This window comes from Fringilla coelebs, assembly GCF_963513975.1.
Source record: "Fringilla coelebs genome assembly, chromosome: 4".
Taxonomy (NCBI): Eukaryota; Metazoa; Chordata; class Aves; order Passeriformes; family Fringillidae; genus Fringilla; species Fringilla coelebs.
This window is the reverse complement of record NC_140032.1, coordinates 57,347,763-57,373,681: the sequence shown is the minus strand read 5'-3', so window position 1 is coordinate 57,373,681 and position 25,919 is coordinate 57,347,763. Positions and strand designations below refer to the sequence as shown.

The following is a 25,919-nucleotide window of genomic DNA, read 5'->3' as shown; positions in this document are numbered from 1 at the left end:
CAGCCACATGAAGAATTACAGACACACACCTGCAAAGAAAAGTGTTCTCCATGGGCTGTCTAAGCAAAAGTTTTAATTTTTACTCCTGAATGCTGCTTAAAAATACATATAACTATCAGAAGAAAAAATTTTAAACAAGTTTTCTTTTTCTGACTTCCCCTATGTGTGCAAAACAGATTCAAACTATCAGCTATGACAGCTCTTTCCTAAGAAGCCTGTTAGTTTTAAGGTGCAGTATCTTTGAACACTGACATCCATTAAACACTGACATGTTTCAGGCAATGAGCTTTTCCATTTGCCTGTATTTGAAATACACATCTACTTTTACTCCTCCCCATCTGGCTCTAACAATACTGTTTTTATTAACCTCTGTTGAAAATACTTCCCCAAATAAAACTGTAGACATGCAGTGACCATCATGTTATGCTAAAATACACCAAGATAATGATTAGTTTTCAGAATAAGCTGTTATCCAGATACTGTAAAAGCAAACTGTAAGGTCGGACCACGTACCTTCTTCAGACTGATCTACTAACAAAAGAGCAATCACAGCAACCCTGCCTCGGTCAGAACTCGCTCTGACTTCAGTTTATATTAAAAAAAAAAAAAAAAAAAAAGGCAGCATTTGGCCCAGATCGTTTCGAACGCATGACTGAATATTTCCACACCAGCAAATTTTAATAAGCTTTAAAGATCTATATTCAGGATAAGATTATTTGGCTGTACGAGTATATGAAGCAACTATACTGAAGAGGGGGAAAATCTCAAACATCCAAACCCTCTAACAGGGAAAAGAAAAAAAAAGTGAACTTTCCTTGACCTCTAAGCACAGATTTGTCATTAAAGAAGAAAGAAGGGGAGGGGAGGGAAAAAAAAAAACAGAAGGGGAAGGGGCTGCGGAAAGAAAGGAAGGGGGAAAAAAGAAGAAAGAAGATAAATTAGAGGGAGAGGGACGCGGCCGGGCCGAGGCGGGAGGCGAAGGGCTGTTCCCGCACACACAAAGGCGGCCCCTGCCCCGGCCGGCGGGGCTCCGCCGCGTCCCCGCGGGCCACGATGGGGCCGAGGCCGGGGCCGGGGAGGAGCCGCAGGACGGCGGCTTCCCGGCAGGGAAGGGCTCTGCCGCCCGCCGGGCCCGGCGCGGCACCTACCCACCAAGTTGGAGCCGGGAGCGGTGCCCGGCGGGCCGCCGCAGGGACGCCATCATGCCGGGGAGGAGAGCGGGAGCGCAGCGCTGCCCGTCACCGCTCCCGCCGCCGGGGACCACCGCGGCAGCGCCGGGCAAGGAGCGGGGAGGAGGAGGAGGAAGAGGAGGAGGAGGAGGATGCGCGGGCACAGCCGCCCGGCCCCGGGGCCAGTGAGCGGGGAGAGGCGCGGGGGGACGCGAAGTTGTTACCGGCTGGCGGGCGGTGACGGGCGGCCAGCAGGCAGCTCCTCCGCGCCGGGATCGGGATCGGGATGGATGTGGCCCGGCTGGCGTCAGGCGGCCGGAGCCGCCCCGCGCCGCTCACCGGCACACTCACACACACACACTCACATACACACACGCACCGGCCCGGCCAGGGATCCTCCCCAAATTCCCGCCCCCGCCGCCGCGCCGCCGGGTCCCGCTGGGAGCGCTGCGCCCGCCGCCGGAGAGCGGCCCCGGCACGGCACGGGCGCTGTGTGCTCTAATCCACAGCACGACCCCCGGCCCGGGTGTGAGCCTCCTCCGACACCCTCGCTGCGGCTTAAAAGGCGTTTCTGCCCCGCCGGAGCGGCTGGGGAGCTCCGGCAGCGGAGCTTCGGGGACAGCGACAGATGCTGTCGGAGTTAAAGTCAGTTCCTGATGGAACAGGATTATGTCCTGCCGCTTGCCACAGGTGATTCAGCCTTTACTTGGTCTAGTCTTAATACTGAAGTAATTGCCGTAATACCTGCCAATGACAGAGCACCCTCTAGCCCCAGGTGTTTTACACGTGGACATCCTCCTGTCCATAGGTGTTGCTGCACTTAGTCCTCGCTCAGGCGAGTAAAGCCATTACAGTGCGTGAGGCTTCTTGTGCAGTCAGAGCCACAGTAAAGAAGCCTCACGCCGCTGTCCTTCTAACTTGAACTCCATTTGGACCTGCAAGTGTCAGCTCCAAAGTGGAACTGGCTGAAAGTTTGGAGCCCACCTGTGGAAAGGTGAGCCTCTCCTGCCTGCTTGCAGGATCTTTACAGTAGGCAGGTAAGTGTTGCGCAAGCAAGATTGAACTGGAACTGATTCTTTAACAAACACTTTGGCTTTTACCCAGTCATCGTTCCTGGAAGGAGATTTGAAGCAACAAGCGCAAGATATTTCTACATGGGAAAATATTCTGATACAGCTATATGCATAATTATATCCCTATACTTAGGCCAGTAAATTTTCACATGTATAGGCAGTTCTGGTGTGACTTTAAACTCATTTTAAAATCCAGCAACACTGAGGCCTGGAGGACTTAAGGCCCTGAGAGTTTTAGCAGATGAACAATTGGCCTGCCCACCCAGGTGCGTTATGAGTCTGAAGAACTGGAATGGCTTGACCAAGGTCACAGAAGGAGCAGCAGTAAAAAATACCCAGGTCTATGCCTGTGAGGGTAGCAGCACTTCTTTCTAACTTCATAATCTAAAATTCATCCATTTCTTTGCCACATAAATACCACATAAATTGCAAACAGGTGAATTGTACTATATTGTTAGGTATTATGCTACAATAATAGTAGAGGATCTCCCACACAAGATGATGCTATAATATTGATGGGGAACGCCTGTAATAAAATTACTCTTTTCCTGCTTAAATTTTGAACCTTGAATGATTCAAGATGAGTGAACTTCGGTAATCAGCTTTAACGTGTATTTTGTGCTTGCACTGTACACAACTACACTTAGCAAGTAAACTTTTCTTTTTACGTGCAATCACAGATACAGTGCAGCACTGGACTGCAGATACAACTGGTAAAGTTTATCTCAAGACAAACTGAAAGGTCTTTAAATTTTGGCAGGGTAATGAAGACATTTGCAAGCAGGGTACAGAAGAAACATGAAACTGATACTGGCTTTTGTACTGTGGTAGTGCTTAATCTGGATCCAGGTGTCCTGGATCAAGAGTAGTGGATGCAGCAGTAGTATCTGCCCCAAGAGCTTGGCAGTCTCGGTGATCCAGTCGCACACAGAGAAATAGATGGAAAAGGCCTTATGTGTGCCTGAGTTCTGCTCTGCACCCTGACTTGGCAGGCACAAGCTCCATCCACTGGATCCTGGTTGCTGAAGTATCAATTCATGATTCACACTAAACAGATATGACAAGGAGATAATTAGGGAAGCACTGCAGTTTGTCAGGTGTCTTGTTAGAACCACGTTTTTACTGCTTTCGTTGTTGTTGTTAGGGTTGACCGGTTGGTTGGCTCTGGCATGAGAGACTGAAATTATTTTCTACTTACGTTGAGGCTTGGGGAGGATCACATTAATATTCTGCTTTCCCTAAAAAAGGCTATAAAACAGGCTAGGAGAGTCTTTCTCTGATGTTTAATAACCAGAGTGGTTGTCCTGGAGAGGGCTGGGTAGCCTGGCTTCAGACAGAGCAGTAGTGTGAGAAGGCCAGGGGACAAGGCAGAACAGTGTGCCCTGGTCAGATCTGCCTCAAGGCTTCCCTGGCTGGGCTGTTCTGGCACACTGGCCAGAACAACACTTCAAGTCTCCCCCCCGCTTTAGGATGTGCAGGCAGAGCTGACTGTCCAAACCCACTACTCTGTGGCTGAGCAGTATCAGCAGTGTCCTACTGCACACTCACCACTTCTAACTCCGTTGGCTACTTTAATACCCTCAATCATTAACTTCTTCCTGCCTTTTCTGAATAACATAAGAAAAGTGAAAAAAGGAGATCAGAGAGGTGTGTACACCTGGGTATCAACCTTGATGCTCCTCTGCACTGGGCTGTGCTATCTCAAGAATCAACAGAGAATGGGGGTTTTCTCTTTTTGCTTTGCAACTACGTGATCATTTGGACTAGCGCAAGGAAAACAGGCTGTGAGGCTGGGGCAATGAAGAAAGAGAAGAACCATTCCTTCTGTAAACTGCCTGGCTTTTCATCGGATTAGGTGCTCAGTCATAAGGCCTGTGAACCTGAATTTTAATGGAGTTGGGGCACTTAGGCAGATAAATGTCTAATATGATTCTCAAAGGAAACTTTAATCTCACAGACACTTCCTAACACCTCACCGAGCACCTGCCCAATCACCTTTAAATTCTGTGTCTCGGAAACCAATTATCAGAAGGCTGAGTGCTAAAAGACATTCATTATGCTGCATATTTTATACTATTCTATTATGTAAAAAGTATTTAAGAAATACTACTGCTAGTAATGCTGTGGCTACAACAACTATTGGCTTTCGATCTTCCTCCACAATCCAAGTTTGTATGTAGGTTATGATTTGGTATTTCTTGTTAACTTCAGCCAGGCTTCATCTGGCTTACTCAAGGGGTTCCAGGGATGGAGAATGTCTTCTGGAGACAGTTTAGCTCCAAAGTCAGTAACTTTGCTTCACCTTCATGTACACTAGGTTTCTGCCAGAAATTAAGAGTTTCATGGATAATTAAATAATTAAATTATATCAAACAGACTACTTACTATTTACATTAAAATCACTGGAGTAATTTTCTTTTCAGCCATTACACTGTTGCCCTAGCGTGGGAAAATACCAACAATATTTTCAGAGAGAAGAGGCAGCTCTCTCAAGAAGAATAATAGCTTCCTAAGGATACTGGATTTCATTATTTCCTTCTTTCTTGGGCTGGCTGATAAAATTTATCACCCTCTATCCTTCATGGCTTGTCTGCTTCGTCTTTGAGTAGGTGAGGTATTAAACAAGCCTCCCACCTCAGCATTATTAACATAGGATATGCAGACTGCTTAGCAACTACATAGATCTGTTTGGGAAAGGTGCCTCAGGCACAAGACAGCATGTGGGAGAAGGTAGGGAGCATTTTAGGAGGTCATCATAACTGTGAAACACTGCATATGGTTTTCCAAGCCCATCTGGCTATACAAGGTCCTGTATAGCTACAGTACAAGCCCAGGAAAAAAGGAATTAAGTTGTGAAAGGCCTTGAAGGCAGCACTTGTGACACGAGGGCTCTCTGTAGTCCTGCTTTGGGGAGTCTGGCCATTTTCTAGAATAAGCCCTGCATGAGTTTGAGTCTATACAGAGTCAAATATCTGCTTGGGACCTGCCTTAGTGTTCTGACTCACTGTCACAGGCAAAAAACCAGAGAACCCATTTCACTCTCAGAAGTTCTTCCTAAACTGGCCCACCATGATTAAGTGGGATTCATATAGAATAAATGTGGAACTTGATAATTTTACAAGGTTATTACGTGTATACCTCTGTTATATTAAATAAGGCTTCTGCCATAAATCTATCTGCAGATACCAGAAAGGTCTTGGATCAGATTGAGTAGTCATTCATCTTTTCCACCACTGGGATGATGGGAATCAGACCTAAATTCATTACTTTCTTAAGATGAATGTACCCAGCTAAAGCTGCCAAGATCCTTATTAAAAGTTACAATTCCAAAATGTTTGGGCCGAAACAAAGAATTAAGTAGGGCACTCCCTTACCTCCTTTATTGGTTGTTTTCTCATCAGACTTGGATGTAAGGACTTTGCTCCAGGAATGTTACATTTCTGGTAAAGAAGGGAGGTTGCCCTCTGTTCTGACAGCTCATCACGTGCTTCCACGAAGCACAGTATTCCTGCCCACTGCACTGCACCAATATTGTACTTTATAGAGAATGGAATTCTCCCTTTGGATCTTGCCTGAATGCACGTAGAAGCTTTTGAAGGTAGTTTCACTTTCTCCTGGCTATCACCTCAGCAAGGGATAATGGATTCGGTGCAATCAAACATTATTGGTTCTTTGAAAATTAAATTTCTCTTCAGTCATTCAGCTTAAAAAGATTTACATAACTGGAATAACCTAGCTCTATTGCTGGTTTCTTGGAAGACACCGCTAAGATTAATCTTATCTCCCACTTTAATTACTGTTTTCAAGTTCTTACAGTCCTTGTCCCAGTTACATCTTGTTGCGAAAACCACCAGAGGATGATATATTAAAATTTATTCAGACAGGTGGCAGAGACAAAATTAAAGCTAATAACTCTATGAGAAAAGAAATCAAAGGTGGTTTGGCAATCCTGAGGTGTTATTTCCTGGTCCCTCAGTTGCAGTGGCTGCACAAGCAGGGTCCAAATGCCTGGGCTGTGCGAGTGGCTGTGTGCCACAGCCTGCTGTGCAGGACTCGGGACTGCCACCGTCACCCAGCTGCACTAGCATCCATGGGATAGGGAGCCTTGGAGCAGGACTGCTTGTGGCAACGTGTGAAGGCTGGAAAAGCCATGGTAATTGTCTCAACAGAGGGTTCTGTCTCATTTATACCCAAAGAGGAGACCACTATATCACACCACTGGAAGACTAATGAAATGACACAAATTGCATCTAAATGCATCCCTTCACTTCCATGTTTTTGTTGATGTTTTGTGACAAAATAGTCAGCCCATTTTATACGATGATTAAAAACATAAAAGGAAAAGGCTCTGAATTCTGTCATGTTGCCTGAGCTCAGTGTCACTCTTGGCTGAGTAAGTCAGTAGTGAAACAGTCCCACCCTCCCTCCTCCACAAGGGCTGCTCAGCCCTAACCCCGTGTCACCCACCCGCTCTGTGCTGGCACAGTTGTTGTGCAGCTGTGAGCTGAACAGGCCTAGGGAACTCAGATGGCTGGGGAGAGCAAATGTTTCAAGGGCCAAGCTCATTTTTAATTTGGATCAGTTTCCTGATCTGGCTCGTTGTGTGGTTGTCCAAATCCTTGTGCTGATCTTGTGCAGAGGCAGGACTGAGGTAGGAGGAAGGGTGAAACTTATCTTTTTGATTGTATTGTTGACTTCAGCCAGTTTAAGGTGGTTATGAAACTTAGTGATAGAATAAGCAAGCTTTTTTTTTTTTATAAAACCAAGGAAAAATACTTTAATTTTGAGCATAACTGCAAAGATGTTTTTAGAACTGCACTAGCCATATGCACAGGGCTCACTGGTGAATAACAAAAGACAAGGAGAATGTGTGACTGGACTGAGAAATTCAGTGAGCTGATGTGATCACAGGCAGCTGTTGGACATTGCACTACATGGTAAAAAGAAAAAAACCTGTTGCTCTTTTGCTGTTCATGAACCAACCAGAGGCTAAAGAATTGCAAGGATCCCACCAAAAAATATTAATTGACTCTTCAAAAGGCAGTTATTCTCAGCTGGCTTAAAAGAAGCCGATAGCTCAGCACTGGGTATGCCTGCATTCCCATGGGTTTTTTCCTTTCCCATGTTCTCCAGAGTCTTCCTTTGCTCTTTGCTTAAGGCGTGGAAGAAACTGAACTTTGGAGAGTAAGTAAATCAGATTTAATTAGTCATCACAAGGCAATGGGCTCTTAGTGAGTTCTCAATAGCAGACAGCCCTGACAATGAATGTATGTGTGTTACATTAGTTTTTTCCTTTTGCACTTTGAGGAGGAAATTACCTTGCAGATTTCAGACAACCTGGCAGTCCCACAAAGTGTTGGAAAAGATTGCCCACATGACAAAAGCTTTTAGACCAATTTTAAATGCCACTATTTTCTTGCTTCACCCAAAATTGTTAAATTTTTGACAAACAGGTTTGAGCAGCTTTTAAATAAAACCCTCCACATTTCATAAAATGTTACACAAATCACATTGGTAAATCCTGTGTATAAGTAATGAAAAAAAAATTAAGTTAAACACTTGAAAGTTGCAACCAATCCAAATTAGCATTGCTAGTATAATCTTAGTTAAGAACTCAGTTTGAGTGCATCCTGGTACCTGTCTTTAACTGAGTGCTCATTTGTGTTCCTTCCCAAAGACCCTGTCTTATTCAGTGAACTGAACAAACAGTGGTCAAAAAATGGGAAATTATTTTGTTTTCAACCCAGGTTCATGCTGGAGCTAGTCATTATGAACGCTGGTTTTGCAATATTTAGTTGCAAAACTAAGACTGCCTTGCGACTCACAGCTCATCCTCAACACAGTTCATCCCTCATCTTCCCTTTCCCTGCCAAATTTAAGCTCTCTTCTTGAGTGAACAGGAGCTTTAGAGCTTCTCAAAAAAAAAAAAAAAATCTCTAGTATTTTCACCCCCAACAAATAAATGCATTCTTTTTATCCTCTGTTTGGATACACTTAAGCTGTTTCACTGACATTTTCTATATAGACTCTGCCCAAAGCACACACCACGTACAATTAATGTTTGATGATGTTCTAAACACATAAAATCAATATCGTCTCAATGGGGGATGTACTGGGCAACTTGAATTACAAGTGATGATCTCAGTCCACTAATAATATAGTTTAAAGGACCAAAGTATTCAGTGTACATCCAGAGATCCTGCTGTTATTGGAGGTGTCAGGGAGAAGGGAAAGGTCTACATGGCTTTAAATACCACAGTCAGTGGCTCCTCAGAAAGGGTGAAAATGAAAAAAAAAAAAAAAAAGGCACATTTCAGAAAAAAATTAAGGCCCACTCTTCAGACAAAGAGTAGCTTTTAGTGTGAAGCATTTTATCTGGATGTCTAAACATACCGTATTTTTACAGAAAAGGATCAAACATTCAGTATGGACATTACCACAGAAGGCCCCAGAAGAAAACTGCACATAGCAAGGGATAGCAGTGGTGCCTTATTCTGTCTGAAAACCTGGAGTCAAAGAGGCCTCACAGTCAGTGCACAGCTGGTCCAGCTGCTACCATGTCCATTTGCACAGAACTTGACAGGATCTTGGGGGACCCTACAGCTACTCCACCCTGCTCATGTGCCCAAGGCTGCAGCACCTGGCAGACAGCGCTGATGGACCATGCTCACTTGTCAGAGAGCAACCAGATGGAGGATTGCAATTTATGGCTTGCAGGCTTGCACTGTGATCTAATCAAATCTTGCACAAAATAGGTCAAGGTTGGTCAGTGTTCAGATGAGATACACTCTAGGGAAAACATGGATACTGTAAGAAACAGTTAAGGATTCAGATTTAGGATTCATCTGACGGAGCTCCCAGGGCACAGTCCCAATTTTAGGCTAGATTCCCAGACGTCTGAGGTACCCAAACAGGTCCCTGGTCTGTTATGCAGAAGGGGCACTGTACTGCTGGAACCACATTTCTCATTTTTCAGACCAGAAATAAAATTACAGTCATGCCTTGTGATTAATTAAATAAATCATGCTTGTCTTTGCTTGTGGACATGACATTTTCAGAGGCAACATAAATGGAGAAAAGGAGCTTGTTTGGTTTCTATGATCCTAGTACAACCTGCTAGCCTTCTCTCTGCAAAATCCCATTTTAAAGCTTTTCAATACTAGGGCACCAGACTCAAGATATTTAAATTCCTCTAAGACTGCAAATACCATGAGAACTTTTGAGCAAGACACATGCAAAATAAGCAAATTATATTATCTGTTGTTTACAGATACATTCCTTTTCCTTTACATTCACATTTCCCATCCATTCACACTCCCACCTAACAGTCTTTACCTCAACTCATTTCCCCAGATGCTGGTCTAATGTGGTTTCATTTTTATAATGATTTTCAGCTCCTTGGTTTCAATTCTGTATCTTTTTCTTTGCCTGAAAAATATAGTATTATAACAGAATTTTATGGATAACTATTATTCTCAAAAAAACCATGCAAGTTCTTATCTCCAAATAATCAAAGATGATGACAAGTATGTTACTTGGGAAATTAAGTAGTCAGAATGTAACAAATCAAACTGAAATTTAGCCAGGACACTGAAATTACATGATGGGCTAAACAGAAATATGATCCTCAAGGATTTAGGTAATTTCAAGTGGTCAGGACTCATTCTGCTCTCCAATTGCCCTCTCAGCAGAACAACTCCTGCATGCTGTTTGGTGCAGGATGCTGCCGAGTGAATGCTAAGGCCAAAATTAATTTATAAAGCTTGCATTCTCTCTATGATTTTATCAGTCTACAAAAGAATTAATTTCTAGATTTTTTTTTTTAGTCTGCAAAGCATCCCCATATTATGTGCTTTGTTTTGACTTTTGTTTTTCTTTGCCTTATGGTCATTCATCTTTGCTGAAAGTGAATCAGAGGAGCAATGCCTGCCTTATCGTTGGTTTGTGGTGTGTAATCATATTAAGGACAGATCACTGCTCTCCTCCTTACTCTGGTGCCATTTATAACAGACAATTACCCCTGCATGGTGCAGTTGTCAGGATCTCAGGACTGTAAATGCTCATTATCAGTACGGAGACAGCTGAATGCAGTGTTTCTCTTTAAAGCTGATTGGATTTTCCAGAGCTGTCATCCTGGAAGTTTTTCCTACTGCAGCTCAGTTTTCCATCTACAGCCAGGTAAGGTCCTTCTGATGTGAAGCATGAGGGGCAGAATCTGGGTACTGCTCCTGCCTGTTCCAGGGAATGACTACAGTCCAGAGGAAAGAACAGCAGTGTGTCTGCACTGGGAGATCTCCAGCCAGTGTGTTGAGTCTAAAGAAGCCCTACTGATGGCAGTGACCACGTGCAAATGCCAAAATAAGGGGGGCGGGGGTTTGAATGCAGTGGCATTGCCTTGCCTACAAAAAGAAAACGTACCAAAGCACTCTAGTTGGTTTTAAAATTAGGTGGGGAAGACACAAGGAGTTCTAAGTCTTAATGACCTCAGTTCTGCAATTTGCCACTAATTAGTTCTACAATGAGTAACTGGGAACAAAACAAGGAGTGACAGACTAGGTCAGCCAGTGGTTTGCCAACCCCTTGTCTTTTGTTTCCTACTGGGGCTTTTATGTGATAATTCTTGATTGTGTATACACTGTCTTTACTAGTAATCAGGAGTGAAATTGCATGTGTTATACGCTGTACAAACACACACTGAAACACTGCACTTGCTCTTTGGTCCAGGAGAGCATGGCTAATATTTGTGCAGCTCATTCTGGTGGGCATGCACATGGCTTGGTTTTTCCTGCCAACCATCTCCCTGACTCCTGTTGTCCTAACCCAGTAAGCCCCACATTTGTTTCTTCTGTGTGTCTTTCTGCAGCTTACATTTTGTTTATGCTCTGGAACTACTTTTCTGTGTGTATTTACCTCCCTGATCTCACCCCTAACATTTTGTTCTTTCTCTCCTCCTTCCCACACAATGAAAATTTCATTAATTCTGTCAAAAGAGTATCTTATTTACTCAATTTACATTTTTTCTGCAAGTTAGCTATTTCTTCTCAGAGTGATGCACATACATACAGCATGCTGAAGAAAGATTCCTGGAAGCCTCAAATATTCTATCACTCCCAAATGCCTCATTCCTCCTTAAAATCCATCAGGCTTCCTCAGACCACATAGGATCTGTACTTTGAGGATTCCTGGACATGTTATGCATTTCTGTATCCAGAGCAATTGCACATACCCCAGTTCAGCTTAACATATGTCATAAGCAGTCAGTCAGCACTGAGAAACTGGAACACTTGGTTTGATGAGAAAACTGTGGTGCACAGCTCCCACATCATCTGGAATTGTTTTGTATTCTGCTTGCTAGGATTTGCCATTTGAGTTTATCTTGGAGGGAGGTGCCTTTGTGTGCCTTTTTTTTCCTTTTAAAACTCATCAGCTCTGTGGCTACCACGAACACAAATGCTGTAGGAAGGATATAGGAGCACTGTGTGTTATTACATCACTGGGGATCTGGCAGATGCTACCTCAGCGTCCTCACATTAATAGGCTGGATAGAGAAACATCCCAAACCTAGACCACTCCACCACCAGGTATTATTAAGGTGTACAAGCTATCAAGAAGACAGTACCCTGCAGGTATGCAGGTGTTGCTTATGCAGGGGTGGGGCACAGCTCAGCAACAGCGTTTAGAAAAGGAGGCCAAGGCTCTTAAAGGGACCATGCTCCTCTCACCAGCGAAACAGTAAAACCCATTAGTCAGTCAGTCTTTTTTTTTTTTTTTTTGTCCATTAAAGGGATTTCCATAGGTAGGAATACTGTAGTTCTCTTCACACCATTAGTCTTTATTTCGTTTTTGATAAGTGCTTTAATCAGCAGGTACCTGTTTAGCAAGCTGTGGGGAGCTGGGAGGACTTCAGCCCTTTCATCCGGCTGGGCATCGCAATAGCTCTCCTTCCATCCCTGTGGGGATTAGTCCCGTGTTCCTCCCCACCACATACACATTTTAGAAAGGTTAGAAAAAATGCCAGCTTCATTCTCACCTCTTGGCCGTGCCTACCGAGGCACACATGCAGCACACACGCTGCTGACAGAACTTTTTTCCCCCTCTTTTGTGAGGAAAGCAGTGGCAACCTTCGAGCATCAACCTGCAGGAAAGTAGACTCAGTTACACACTCTAGCCAGCAATCTTGTTAACCCAGAGCCTTGCTTTCAGCAAGACAGGCACGATAAAATCTTCCCTCTTTCTTCAATAACATGACTAATAAGTGTAGGAATTCCTTTCTCCTCTCTCCCTTTGCCAATATCTGTCTTATCTCCGGTTCTTCCTTAGACATAATTTCAAACATGAAAGACGTGTCTATGCTATGAGCAGGCAACCTTGATTCTGGCATGAGATCCATGGCATGCTGCAGCTCAGTGCTGGAGAGCTGAAGCTTAGGATCTGGCATCTGCAAAACCTGGTGACTGGAATTTCTGCTGTCAGGTGCGATCCTGCGCCTGGGGTTAGCCTGCTCTGTCTTGTGAGGGCAGCAGCAGGCTCCACTGCAAATTTCTTTCCAAAGCAGGTGCACAGCTGAACAAACATGGCAAGCATTTAAGAAATGAGCTCGCCATTAAACACTCTATCCAGCAAGTAAAGGGAGCCATCATGAAGCCTTCCTGGAATTTTGGCAGCATTTCCAAGAGATCATCTGCAAATTGCTCGAGATGGGTATTACATGTGTGCTGTAGGCAATAAATAAGAGTGATTTTAAGGGGCAGTGTATATTGACAAAGTAACACCTCTCAGAATAGAACACAACCGCTGGCATAAGCAGCAGACACACACTAACAAAACCAGGATCTAGGGAGTGCCTTAAATGTGTATCTGATAGCACAAATACCAGATCAACACCAAAGTCCAAAGAATGCAAAAGGTTACAACCACACTAAACCCACTCAGTTAACATGCTGGTTCATTGTTACCAAAGATCCCAGAAACTATACCTTAACTTAAGCACCCAGCAGGCTCCCAAACTCTTGGGTGTGCAAGCCAGCTATGCTACAGCCTTATCTGAGTGGGACAGATACATTCATTCATCAGGCTCCCACTTTGCCTTCCACCACAGGGGGAGAAACACAGGCACACTAGCTGATGGGGAATCATGGCATGCTTTGGCCAGATCCCTGGTCACTGAATTACAAACAATAACAGTCTACTCATATTTTTTTCCCCAGATATGGATTTTGCCAAAACAATTTTTTATTTTTATTGCTGTTGCTGCTGCTGTTTTTAGTGTCGTTTTCCCTTGAGACCATACATTTTCCCTCTGACTTTGTCTCTTAGTTTCCAGTGCAAGTGACTACAAGGAAGGAAGGAAAAAAAAAATCCTCTGGCACTGCCTTAAATGCAAACACTGAACCTTTGTTGCATGTGGAGGAAAACCTGCAGGCAAAATTGGTAAGGAGCAGAAACAAAATAGCTGTTTCCATCACCAAGCATGAACACCACAATACTGTGTGTTGTGACACAAGTCATAGAGTCACAGAATGGACTGGGTTGGAAGGAGCCTTTAAAGATCATCTACTTCAACCTCCCCAGCAATGACATCTTCAACGAGATCAGATTATTTCAAGGGATGGGGCATCCACCACATCTTTGAGCAACCCTGTCCTACTGCCTTCATATATCTAGTCTGAACCTACCCTCTTTTGCTTTAAGACCTTTGTCCCTTGTCCTGCTGCTACAGGTCCAATTAAAAGTCTGTTCCTGGTTGTGATCATGGGCCAAGACTGAGATTCTCCTGTGAGGAACCTGGTGTTTATGTGCCAGGTAAGGAAAGTTTGAGGACATATATTTCACAGACAGGTATTCATCTCAAGGCACAATAAATTTCTGTGTAACAATACCAAGGAAACTATAGCACTAATACCATTCTTAGCCTGCCCCAGTAGGTTTTGACATTTCTTTTGGTACTCTTTTCCAAACCTGAATTAATTCCTTCCCAAATGAATTCCTCCTGCTCTACTCCCAGAGGCAGTAGATTATTTGCTGGCACACTGACCTAATCTGATAGATCCATTCAGCACTGGACAATGTGTGCGTGGGGTGTTCTTTGTAGGTGCAGCTACACAACCTGTCATGTGCAGATAAAAATTGCTCCTGCTCCATGCTCCAAGCTGAGCTGAAGCCCTTCAGCTTTATGACCATGGTACTGAGCTGGAACTAGTAAGAACTGCTAAAAGTGCCGGGTTAGGGCAGCTCTATAACTTTGCTGGCTGGTGCACAGCAAAAAGGCAGATGCCTGCAGCATTCCATGTCATGTTTCAAGCCTTCTCACTGAAGGTGGAATGCTTGTGCTTTTTCAACAACCTGCGATGTTTGACAAAGGTGGGAAGACTCCTGCTAAAGTCAGAAGGATTCCAGAAGGGACTTTCAGACTTTTGAATTGCCTTCACTAACATAGAATCTTTTAAAATATTCTTTAAAATTTTAAAACTAACTTTTTTCTTTTATGGGAAAGGCAGTTGTCCAAGCTAAACAAGATAAATTTATGGTTTAAAAATAGCTTTTAAAACTGCATCATTACCCAGCCCACCACAAATTTTAAAGTAGTATGCAACCACATTACCCTACTGTGAATGACCACTAGCTAATACCAATTGACTGCAAAGCAGCTCTTTTATTTTGTACTATCTGTTCACATTAAACAGAGTTCAACAAGTGGTTCTGCCAAACCTGGGGTCATAGCAGAATGGGAATTTGGTAGGAATTTTAGATTAATCAAAAGAAAGAGAAAAAGAGACATGAATGTTCAGAATTTGGCCGCTAGAAAAGAGAAAAAAAACACCTAGAATTTATTTTCTGATGATTGTTTTGCCCTTCTAAGCAGAAATAACACGATGAAGGTAGAGAGGAAACAGGTTTTGCAAACTCTTGTAGATATAAAAGATCATAAAGCCTAGAAATTCTGCTGTCTCAACTTTTTTAACCCAGTCTTGCTTTTGTCTGTGAATTAAGACTACTCTCCCTGCCCAGAAAAAGCAGCTCCATGCTAGAAGAGGCCACAGATGGGGAAACAGTTTGATCAATGTGGGAGGGATCAGCCCAAAATACCAGCAAGATATATTATACCATCAAAAAATGGCATGTCTGGAAGGAAAGTCTTGAACACAAATTAATATTGACCTTAGCCAGAACAACTTGCTCTCTTCAACATCTGCAGCTGTGTGGTTACTAGGGAGTTATCTGGCATCATATGCTTTTTCACATCTGTCTACTAAATCGGAGATAGAAACACAAAAAATCTAGCACTGAGGGACATTATATGGATTTGTGACACTCCCAGAAGGACTTAAGAGTCTTTAAACTAACAAAGATATTACAATGGGACACAGGTACAATATTGGACTAACGCTGTGTCTGCTCCACTGTGCAATGGAAAAACTACATCTATTTTCCTCTGATGAGCTCTCTGAAACTTCCAAACATGGATAAACATGAACTACAGTATATAGGAGACAATAAGTTTGGCATACATACATGAAACGTCATACTTCTGGGATGAGCAAAATGAATAATCTCAATTTATATTAATTGCCTTACAACACCATGTGTAAGGGAAAGCAACAGTGGGAACAGATTGAGAGAGGACAGAGAGATTCACAGTTTAGTTCATATGGTATTTTCATCATTCTTCATCATTTTCAACCTCACTAGCAACTTCCAAGGACTGAGCTGTGAAGCCTTAGCAGGAGTGTGTATGACAGGGTTATTCAGAAGGAGCAACAACATTTTTCAGCATGTTGCATGTGAGTTAGTGAAATGAGTGGCATGTTGTATTTTCCCTGCCTGCATCTTCTCAGGTTCTGTTATGGTCCAGTCTAAATGACAAGGTGATGAAATTGCATAGGTGTAATGTGCCTTTATTTCAGCAGCATGCATGACACAAAGTACTAAAATCCCTGAAGTATAGCAGTCTTGAATAATATGGATCTAAATTTTCAGGTGTCAGTGGGATATTTGTATGTTATTGCCCCATGCTTGTAAAATATGGGAATTGTTCTTAAATTATGTTCTGAATGTGTATAAAAAAGGCCAACCAAATAAAAACGTAATTACACTTGCCCTCATTTTCAATAGTGGAACTTTTGATTCATAAAATATTTGTATTCCTTTTTATCTATATTGTAGTATAAAACTACACTTAGGTTAAAAAAAAAATGGGGAAATTTCAAATGGTCAGTGCAAATTGATGGAATTTGAATGTACTAAGAGATTGGAGAGCACAAAGCCATAAATAGGTAACCAATATCAAACAGATATATGCATGAACAAACACAAACAAAAAAAAAAAGTCAATTTGAATTTATAGCCATTGGGCAAGATGAAGAAATGCCATGTGATTTCCTCTGGAGAGCCACAAATATGAATTGAACCTTACAGAAATGGAATAATAGAATCATAGCAATCACAGAATCATAGAAAGGCTTGGGCTGGAAGGGACCTTAAAGATCATCTCATTCCAACCCCCCAGCCACGGGCAGGGACACCTCCCACTGGATCAGGCTGCTCAGAGCCCCATCCAACCTGGCCTTGAACACTCCAGGGATGGGGCATCCACAGCTTCTCTGGGCAACCTGTGCCAGTGCCTCACCACCCTCACAGTAAAGAATTTCTTCCAAACATCTAATCTAAATCTCTCTTCTTTTAATTTAAAACCATTTTCCCTTGTCCAAATAACATTTTCATATCTCAAGAAGAAATGAGAAGGGGATTATAGACACAAGGTAAGCAAATGTAGTGGTGACATGTTAGGAGTAGTAGAGATACTCCTTATGTGGCAGAAAACTATTGAATTTACTTTCTGCTGGATAAGCATAACGGGGCAGCTCAGACAGATGTCAGCACTAGCGCAAAGGAAGGGCTGCAGCAGCAAGATTGGTTTAGATGACTGAAAAAAAGAGCTGCTGCTTTGAAGGAGATGCTTTTTAAACAGCTCTAACATCATGAAATACGATCTTCATAATTATCATGAGTGATGTGACAATATGGGCCTGTTTCTTGATATTTCTTTCTGGAGTGAAAAAGTTCTTCTCTTCTTGCTTCTTACCAGACTTTGCCCAAAGATGGCCTGTTCCTAAAAGCATTTTATAACATGCTAAAAATCTGTGTACATGGCCACCCTGGCTCAAGCTGATACTAAATGGAATGCTCATGGAATGAGTATTTTGGATTTGTATTTACTCACCCCAAGTTTTGACTGACTTATAATGATTTCTTGCATTTGGTGGTAACTATGGCTCTGACTCTCATAAAATACATCTTTAAAATGCTCTGATCTCATCTAGCCTGTCATTCAAGGGTTAATTTGAAAACACACACATTCAATTAATGGACCAGATTACTTAGAGCAAGGGAACTCAGAAGCGTAATTGCAGCACAAAAAAAATTATAAATCTAAAGTGAATTCAGATTTTAAAATTAGTTTTATTCATCTTTTGCTTGACCCTTCTTTTTTCCCCATGAACACTTGTGTATACATGTATACAGAAAAGAAATTTCAGTTGCAGAAGAAGCTTAATTTACTTTCACAGATAGAAAGAAAATAGATAAAAGAAAATTCCTGCACATTAAAATAGCATACCTAGCTAATAACAGCCAGCTAAACACTGGCATAAAGCAAATAATAAAGAGGTTTTAAAATGTGCAAGCGATGCAGTAAATATGCTGTAATGTGGAAAAGTGAGGGGTTTTTTTCCCCAATCATAAATAAAAAAGCAGTTGCCCTAAAAACATGTAAACAAGGCCACAGCTGGAGATGAGGTTTCCCTGAAGGTGGTGTTTGGTGGCAGCCTCAGCGTAGCCTCACACCCTCCACATCACCATTACTCCCTCCCCCTGCAGCCCACCAACACATCCCTGCAGGTTACAGCCATACAGATGTTCCTTTCAGGGGCCCAGCTGTTGCACCATTTCTCCTCCAAGCCACATCATGAGTGTTCTGTGGGGCAGCTTATCAGGGCTGTTCTTGAGGAAAAGTGTGATTGTGCATTCAGCCCTGCAGCCAATGTGTGGGCTACACTCCCATCGCCACTCCAGCTTTTCCATTTTTGGCTCTAGCCTCCTTAGACTTGTGTAATGTAAAATTCAAGCTTTTAAGCTTCAGCCATTACAGCCAACACTAAAATACATCCAACAACCTCTTAATATCTATGAAGTTCTTTCAAGTAAATCCAACATTTCTTGAGAAGATAAAACTGGTTGTTTTGTGTTGATTTGGAACTGAAAACAGACAGCCTGGGTAACTGAAACTTAAAAATGCAAAGTTGACAGTGAATCCAGTTTAGCTTTTGGCATTGCATTGTGTTTGTCTCAGTAGTAATAGCAGTTATTATGTTTTAAAGCAAATATCTATCAAACAAACAGTTAAGATGTTGTTCAAAAAGTGAAAGGCAGTGTATTTTTTTCCACTTGTTTGACAAGGTGATTAATTTCCACACTCCTTACTAAATCATGGGGTGATTTTAACAGGAGGAGAAATTTGGGGTTGCCTGACATGGATAACTGGGTCAAGTTACCCTCTGGAAGAAGTCAGGGAACAAAATGTGAAACAGAGGAACCCACTGCTTTTATCCTCTGAGCTTCATGCAAATCTGCTCTGGAAACTCGGTTATGTCTCATTTTCTAGGGCTTAACCACAGTAGCAGGCCTGCAGGGATGTACTTTCACCAACACCTTAAGCAGCCTCTGCTGCTGAAATAAAACCCCACAGTCTTTTCCCTCCCCTCCCATGCCCCACTCTTCCTGCCCCCTTGTCATTCATCTGTGAAGCTGATCTGGTTAGAGCTGAGCAATTGTTTGGCTGGTTTGGCTTTGGAGCCTGGCACAGTTCATAGCTGGCTGCGCAGATGCTGGTGCTGGCACAAGGAGGGAGGTGGGGGGGAGAAAAAACCAAGAGCTGTGTGGGACTGCAGCAGGGTTAGCTCTGCTTCCAGCTAGAAGAGGCAGCCAAGCTGATTTACTGGGTAGCTGCTGCCAAAAACATCAGTTCCACACCCTCCTTCCCCCTCTCCTCTGCACTTCTCTGCAGCTGTGGAGCCAGGTCCTTCTTGCTTGTGCATCCCTAAAGTCCAAGTGACCTTGCACTGAGCCAGCTCAGCTCATTAAACCGTGGGACACTGCTGATGTGTTTTAACTGCAGTGGAGCTGGAATGGCTCACTGAAGGAGCAGAGGAATACAGAGCCAGGACAAGAGAAGTGGAAGGAGCGCATGGCCAGCAGGCGGGAAGACAGGCTGAGGAGAAGGACAGAAAAATCTCCCCCTTTCAGCAGCAATGACCTGTTAGTTTGGCTCAACTGGACCTTCTAATTCCACTCTTGCACTATTTTGGCCAGCAGTGCTGGCTTATGTCAGCTAAAAGTATTGTGAAACAACATCCCATGTCTCATTTCAGCCATGCAGGTAAACAAGACTTCACATACCTACAGTTAAGAATATGCTGATACACATTTTGCATTAAAGCCCTATCTCAGGAACCACATATATTTTCACAGGAAGCCCAACAAATGGCCTTCAGAGAGGTTTGCTGATCTGCATTTCAAAACGGTGGACCATTATGCCAGTAGTAGTTCTCTCCTGAATAATAGCTTTAAGCACTTGTTATTGATTTAAATTTTGAACTAGTTTGTTTTGATTCAAAACATCATTACACCTACAACTTCATTTGTGCTGAGTTACTGTCCAAGCCTTCACATAAATTACTTCATCAGCTTGCCAGAAGTCCCAAGGCTGTGGTTCCCTGTGCAGACACCAAGGCTGCAGAAACTCCCAGCATCCCCCTTCTGTTTGTCCCGACCTCAAGCTGCTGCATCCTGTTCCTTCAGCTTTGTCACTTTGTGGGACTACCCTGCAAAGTGGATATCCAAACTCAGGCAAAATAAAAATATTTCAGCTGCCCCCTTTTATTTTTGAGGGGAGGTAGTGCCCCAGGCTGTAGCTTCAGCAGTAATACTGGTTTGTTGTGTAGCTGAACACTACAATTTCCCCCTGCACACATACACAGAGTTTATACCTGTCCAAATTTCACTTAGAGCATCCTTACCCTTGTGCCAATGTGCACAGCTGTGCCTGGGAATGGGAATAAGGAACCTAATCAAGCTGTAAGAAAGAAGAAGAACTAAAGGCACTTAATTCCCTTCTCTGGTTCACAGCAAAGCTACACAGATAGTGTAATATGCTCATCTGACTGAGGCCATAGTTAAACAGATATTTGAAGATATTTTCCTTACAGAAATCCCCACTGTTCTTTTTGCTTCCCCCTGGCATATTCCCATCCTTGAGCATCTTCCTGCCTTCTGCCAGAACACAAGCAATTTGATTTCTGCGTCAAAGTCTCTAATAGCAGATAGCTTTTAGAAACAGAAATTCTCCATCCACTTCACTATTTATGCAAGCATTTTGTATTTTGACCAAGCCAAGGTTTAAAACAGTTCCAAAACTCACCCAAACAGTCACAAAACAATCAACGTCATCCAAATCTGTAGCAACCTTCTTAAGAAGTTCATCCAGCATGGAACAGAAAAGCTACTGAACAAGAGCAAAGCACTCTCTGCACTACCAACAGGCACAACAGGCTGTCCTGGGTGCCCCAGGCACTATTGGCTTTGGCAGAGCAGACCATGCCAGATCCAAACCAGTTCAACTGGCTCCAGAAGCAGCAAAGGAGCCCAAAGGCAGGTGGTTGTTCACCTGACTGGGACGGATACAGAAGTAAAATAGTGTCAGAGGTTCTTTCCCATTGCTGTTGTCAGTTTTGATTACTGGGGTTGCTGGGCTGACAAATAAGACTGGAAAGTGTGCGAGCCTTGGAGATGGCAATTCTGCCATGTCCAAATATCCCAGGCCTGGTGAAATCTGCACTGTGGTAGGCAGGTTCTGCCTAGCACTGATGTGTCCACTGTGAGAGCCATGTCCCCTGAGGATGAGCTGGCCAGCAGTGTCTTGGCAGTGCGTGTGAGATGAAGGGATTGCAGTTATCCGAGGAGCGCTGCTGGCTATGTTGTGTCTGTGATAGTTTTGCTGCTGATGAAATAGGGTTCCTGGTCTGATAAGGAAGAGGTGGGGTATGTAATTAAGCAACCAAGTAGCTGGGAGCAAGTTTTGGGGTATTTGTGTAATGGTTCATTGGGTGGACTGTACCTGTTTGGAAGAAACAACTTCTGCTCTTTATTAAACAAACAGTAAAGATAATTTACATGTCAACACCGTTAACTATTTCAGCAGTAGGCGGGAGATAAAGTCACAGACCTGCCCAATTAACTGTGAGCAATGTCTCATTTTGGTGCCACAGTTCAATAATATTTGGAATTACCTTGATTTCTGTCCCTCTGAAGAAAAAAGTTCAATGGAACTCAAAACATGTTCAAGCCAAATCAAGATGCCCAGGCAAGAAAAGCAGCAACTCAACCTACTGTCTTTTTATGACCCACATGAACAGGGCTCAGTTTAGGAGAGTCTTAAGAGTGCTCAACTCATCTGTGGCTTCCACTGCTGTCAGATGTCCCTCAAAAAATGTTCAAGTGGTGAAAATGAAGTTCACAGCTCACCACTTCTGCTCACCTGGCCTCCCCAGTCTTCTCACAGCAGCATGATCACTCTGCTCACCAGCTGCACTCCTCAGAGCTTGTCAGACCCGTTTCCTAGGCCAGTTCAAATCACCAATCAAACAGAAAAGGGATCTAAGTACAGAAAGGAATTGTCTAGACTTTTGCAGGGCAAATATTCTGAACAAAGAGTGTAACAGCATGCAGAATATATCAGAAGTGATTCAAAAGTGAGGGCACAACACATTTGAGAGCCATGGAAGTGTGGAGTTAGTTTTCAATAATTATCTTTCTACTGTCCAGAGCCCGTTAAGATGTAGGACTCCCTCTTTTCTCTTTATCACGTGCCCCAAACTTGTCAAGTTTTGCCTTCTGTGCAATAATAGAGTGGTTATTTTGTTACTTGTTGGTGAGTGAACTCTGAAATGGTCTAAATTTCTGATACTGACTGGGCAATTTCATTAGCATGGTCATGGGATTTAGATGATAAGGCTGAAGCTAGCTAACACGTTCTGAAAAATTAAGATTTTATCCAAGTCTAGACATGCACATTTGAAGAGTGAGTGATTCTAGAGGCTCATACACTGACTTTACCAATAAACAGGTGATAATCCACTGAGTCATGCTTTTGCATCCTCAGGCAGGTATTAGAAAGTGATCAGTGAAGGTGAGAAAAGCAATTTGCAAATTCAAACTGATGTCAGTAAGAGGGAAAAATTTTAAGGAACTTGCAAATATTCTAACAAAGCCGCTGTAGAATAGGATCCTAAATGATACAGATCCAAAGAACTGTGTGGATTTTACAGAAACACAGGCATTAAGTTTTCCTCTGCTCCTGCCACTGACTGTTCCTCCCACACCACAGTAGCCCGCTGAGGCAGGTGGGATATTTGATCTGTTTTAAGTAACACAAATGCAGATCTTGTCAGGTATTCCAAAAAGCTGCATTTGTTTATTGAGCTGCCTCACAAGAAGGAGGGTGTCTTTCCTAACCATATCACTGAAAGACAACCTTGCAATCAAGACAAAGCCATTGCTAATATTGAACAGCTGGACACATTGCTTACATGAAAAGTTCTATGACTAAGTACTTAAAATGACCAGACATAATTTCTGGAGAAACAGACACAGGAAATTCTTCCATCCCTAGCTAGCCAGAGAGATGTTCCACTTTTCATTCAAGGAGGTGTCTTTATCTCCAGCCTTGCTTCCCAGAACAGTCTTCACAAGCTGCTAAAGCAAGAGAAAGTTCAAGGCTGATACAATGTTTAAGTAACAACCAGCTTTGGGAAGTTTTCGAACTCCTATTTGTTTTTTTAAAGTACTGTTGGCATTTTCAGTCCTTTTGTTATCCTTCTTTGTTCCATTCCTGTTTACTCCTATCTTCGCTTTCTTGCCTGTCCCAGCCCAGGTGCTTCAGCTCTTCAAGTGAAACACTGCCCACCTTCTGTTCTCCCTGCCCCAAGTCTTCGCATGAAAAAATATATAACAGAGTATGTGCAGGCTTCATCCAGGCAATCCGGCTGCCCGTGTTCCAGCAGGAGCCCCCAGCACCTCCAGCTGGTTCTCTGTACTCCTCAGAGCCTCATCAAAGCACTGCCTCCGGGCCCTTCCCTTCATTTCCCTAATACCTGTACCTTCTGCTTGCTAAGGCACCTCCTGAGACAACCACCTCTTGCCCTCCAGCCTTGCCCTTCAGAGCTGCCTGCCACAGCGGCCGTGCCCAAACCGGTGAGCCTGGGCTCGGGCAGCAAAGGAAGAACCACCGGGCTGCCGTGGCAGCAGCGCTGCTCACCCTGGGCCAGCAGAGGGAAGGGCACAGAGGAGGAGAAGGAGGCAGTGGTTTGGATGCTCTTGAAAGCAAAGGCTTTTTCTGTGAGCCACGTTATTCCCCAGTTTCCACTTACTGTGCTAACTGCTGCCCTGCCTTCTCTCAGTAAGCTGCCTTTCCCTCGTCTCTCTTCCCACTTCTCTCCTCTCCCAGGATATGCATATTATTTTCTCTCCCTTTTTAAAGCTTCTTCAAATATTAGGCAGACCTCCCTGGAGAGGTGACACCCTGGCCCAAAAGAAGTGCAAGACTGAAATACACATAATACCAGTGTCCTGCTGGGAATATGCATTGGTGCCCTTAGCCAGACAGTGGCCTGGCACTTATGAGATTTGTATCACTTTGTCATAATAATTTCTCTTTTATTAGCAGAAGAATATCCTTTAAAAAATGTCCCAGTCAGAATCAGAAAAATGAAATAGGAATATAACTTTCAGTTACTACAGAGTTTTACTAAGCCAGTGAAACAGTAATTCTGTGCTTGGTTAAGTGAAATGGAAATCAATCACCTGGAAAAGGCAATTGCTTCTGAAAACTCAAGAGAAACACTGCTTTTAACAAAAAATGCTATCTACAGAACACATCTTTGTTACAAACTCACTAAATTTACAGGAGTCAGACTCCTATATTTCTTTATGGGTTGGAGGAGAGATGCTACCACAAGATTTGAAACCATAAAGGTGAATGCCAGGAAATGTATCAGTAATTAATCTTCTTCCTTTCCTCCCAGGTTACAATCTCCTCTCGTTCTTCTGTGCCAGCTATCTTTGTGATGCTCCCAACAAACTTCTCCCTTGGTTGTATTTCTGTGTTCCTGCAGAACATTAACAAAATGTCCTGCTTTTCCTGAGAACACTGTTAACAGTTAATTACTCATGATAACTACTAACCGGGTGAAGTGTTTGCTTTACTAGGCTCTACAAAGATACATTTTAAATGCTTTAGGATAATCTAGTTGCAAAGAGAAGTTTGTTGTTTGTTTGGGGGCTTTTTCCAATCAATGCTAGAGTCTGGATGCTGTGGAATGCAATTAGGCAGATAGGTTTAGCCTGGTGAAAAAGGAAAACCTGAACAGACTATACCCATTTCCCCAAGAAATGTATTTTTAAAGCAAAGAACTATGGAATGTTATTTCTTGTTAAAATAATGGATAAAAACTTAATATAATTTTTTTAAAATCAAAATGAATAGTGTATGCCCCTATCTTTCCAGCCCTATGGCAATATTTTTCACCCATAACTGCCACTAGCGTTGCTAGAAATCACAGAATTTTTTTGCATCCTGCAGAAAGTTATCCTCATAGGGCAGCACTTCACAACTCTTACTCTGCAAGTCACCAATCCTATCCTACAAGATGGCAGTCACATTGATATCAAAAGTGTGAGTAAGACAAGCTGGGCTCTCCTATTAAGACAAAAAACCCCACAGGAAAATTGTCAACTCCTTACTGTACTAGCCCAGAATGTATTCCCAAGTCTCAGTCCACTGACATTCAAAAATGTTTGCAGTATATAATGATATAATGATATTTCCTGTAATATAATGTGAGATAAATTTTAATCCTTTTTTAACATAAGGAACATATGTTCTATGTTTCCTATATTGATCAAAACTCACACACAGCCTCATCAGATGTTATTCCTGAGGTGAGATGTTATAAACACAGCAACTGAAGTAGAAAGACCAAATGATTTGCCCACAATTATTCATTAAATCAGTTGCAGAGTTGGTATTGGAAAATAAGATCTTCCTGGGTCCCAAAAACTTGTCCTAATTACAAATCATGATGAACTGCCCATGTTTGTCATGTATGAATGGTATAATCATGCAGATGTAGGAAGTGACTTTAACCTGACTGCAAAAGAAAAAGAAGTAAACCTTTCCCTGGGGAGTTTTCAAATCACAGAAGTTTCCTGGTAAAGCTATTAATCCCTTATATTAAAAAAAAAAAAAAAAAAAAAAGAAAGAAAGAAAAAAAAAGAAGAAAAAAAAAGAAGCTCTGTAATGCTGCACTATATCAAGGTAAAATGGTAAAATTAAATTAACACAAACTTCACTTCCAATGCAACAGAAATACAGTTAATATGAACCTCATTCTGGTCACCAGGCTATAAACTGGTGCAATGAAACCAGATCAGATTTATTTCCTTTCTGCTTTTTAATTTTTGTTTTTAATATACATTTGCCAGGTATTTGGTTTCCTCTCTAAAAAAGTTCTGATCTTTTCAGACTCATATTCAAAAATCTCTCCATAATAACCTCTTGAATTCC

General features: G+C 42.7%; 1 protein-coding gene across 1 annotated transcript in view; it reads right to left on the bottom strand.

Annotated features, from left to right (window-relative positions):
• The window catches only part of SMAD1 (SMAD family member 1), a 43,548-nt gene extending 41,942 nt beyond the window's left edge, over window positions 1–1,606 (bottom strand). Inside the window, exon 1 of the mRNA XM_084205030.1 lies at window positions 1,394–1,606. The gene's annotated coding sequence lies outside the window, so the exon portion shown is untranslated. The remainder of the gene's footprint in view (window positions 1–1,393) is intronic.
• Between the last annotated feature and the right edge of the window lie 24,313 nt (window positions 1,607–25,919).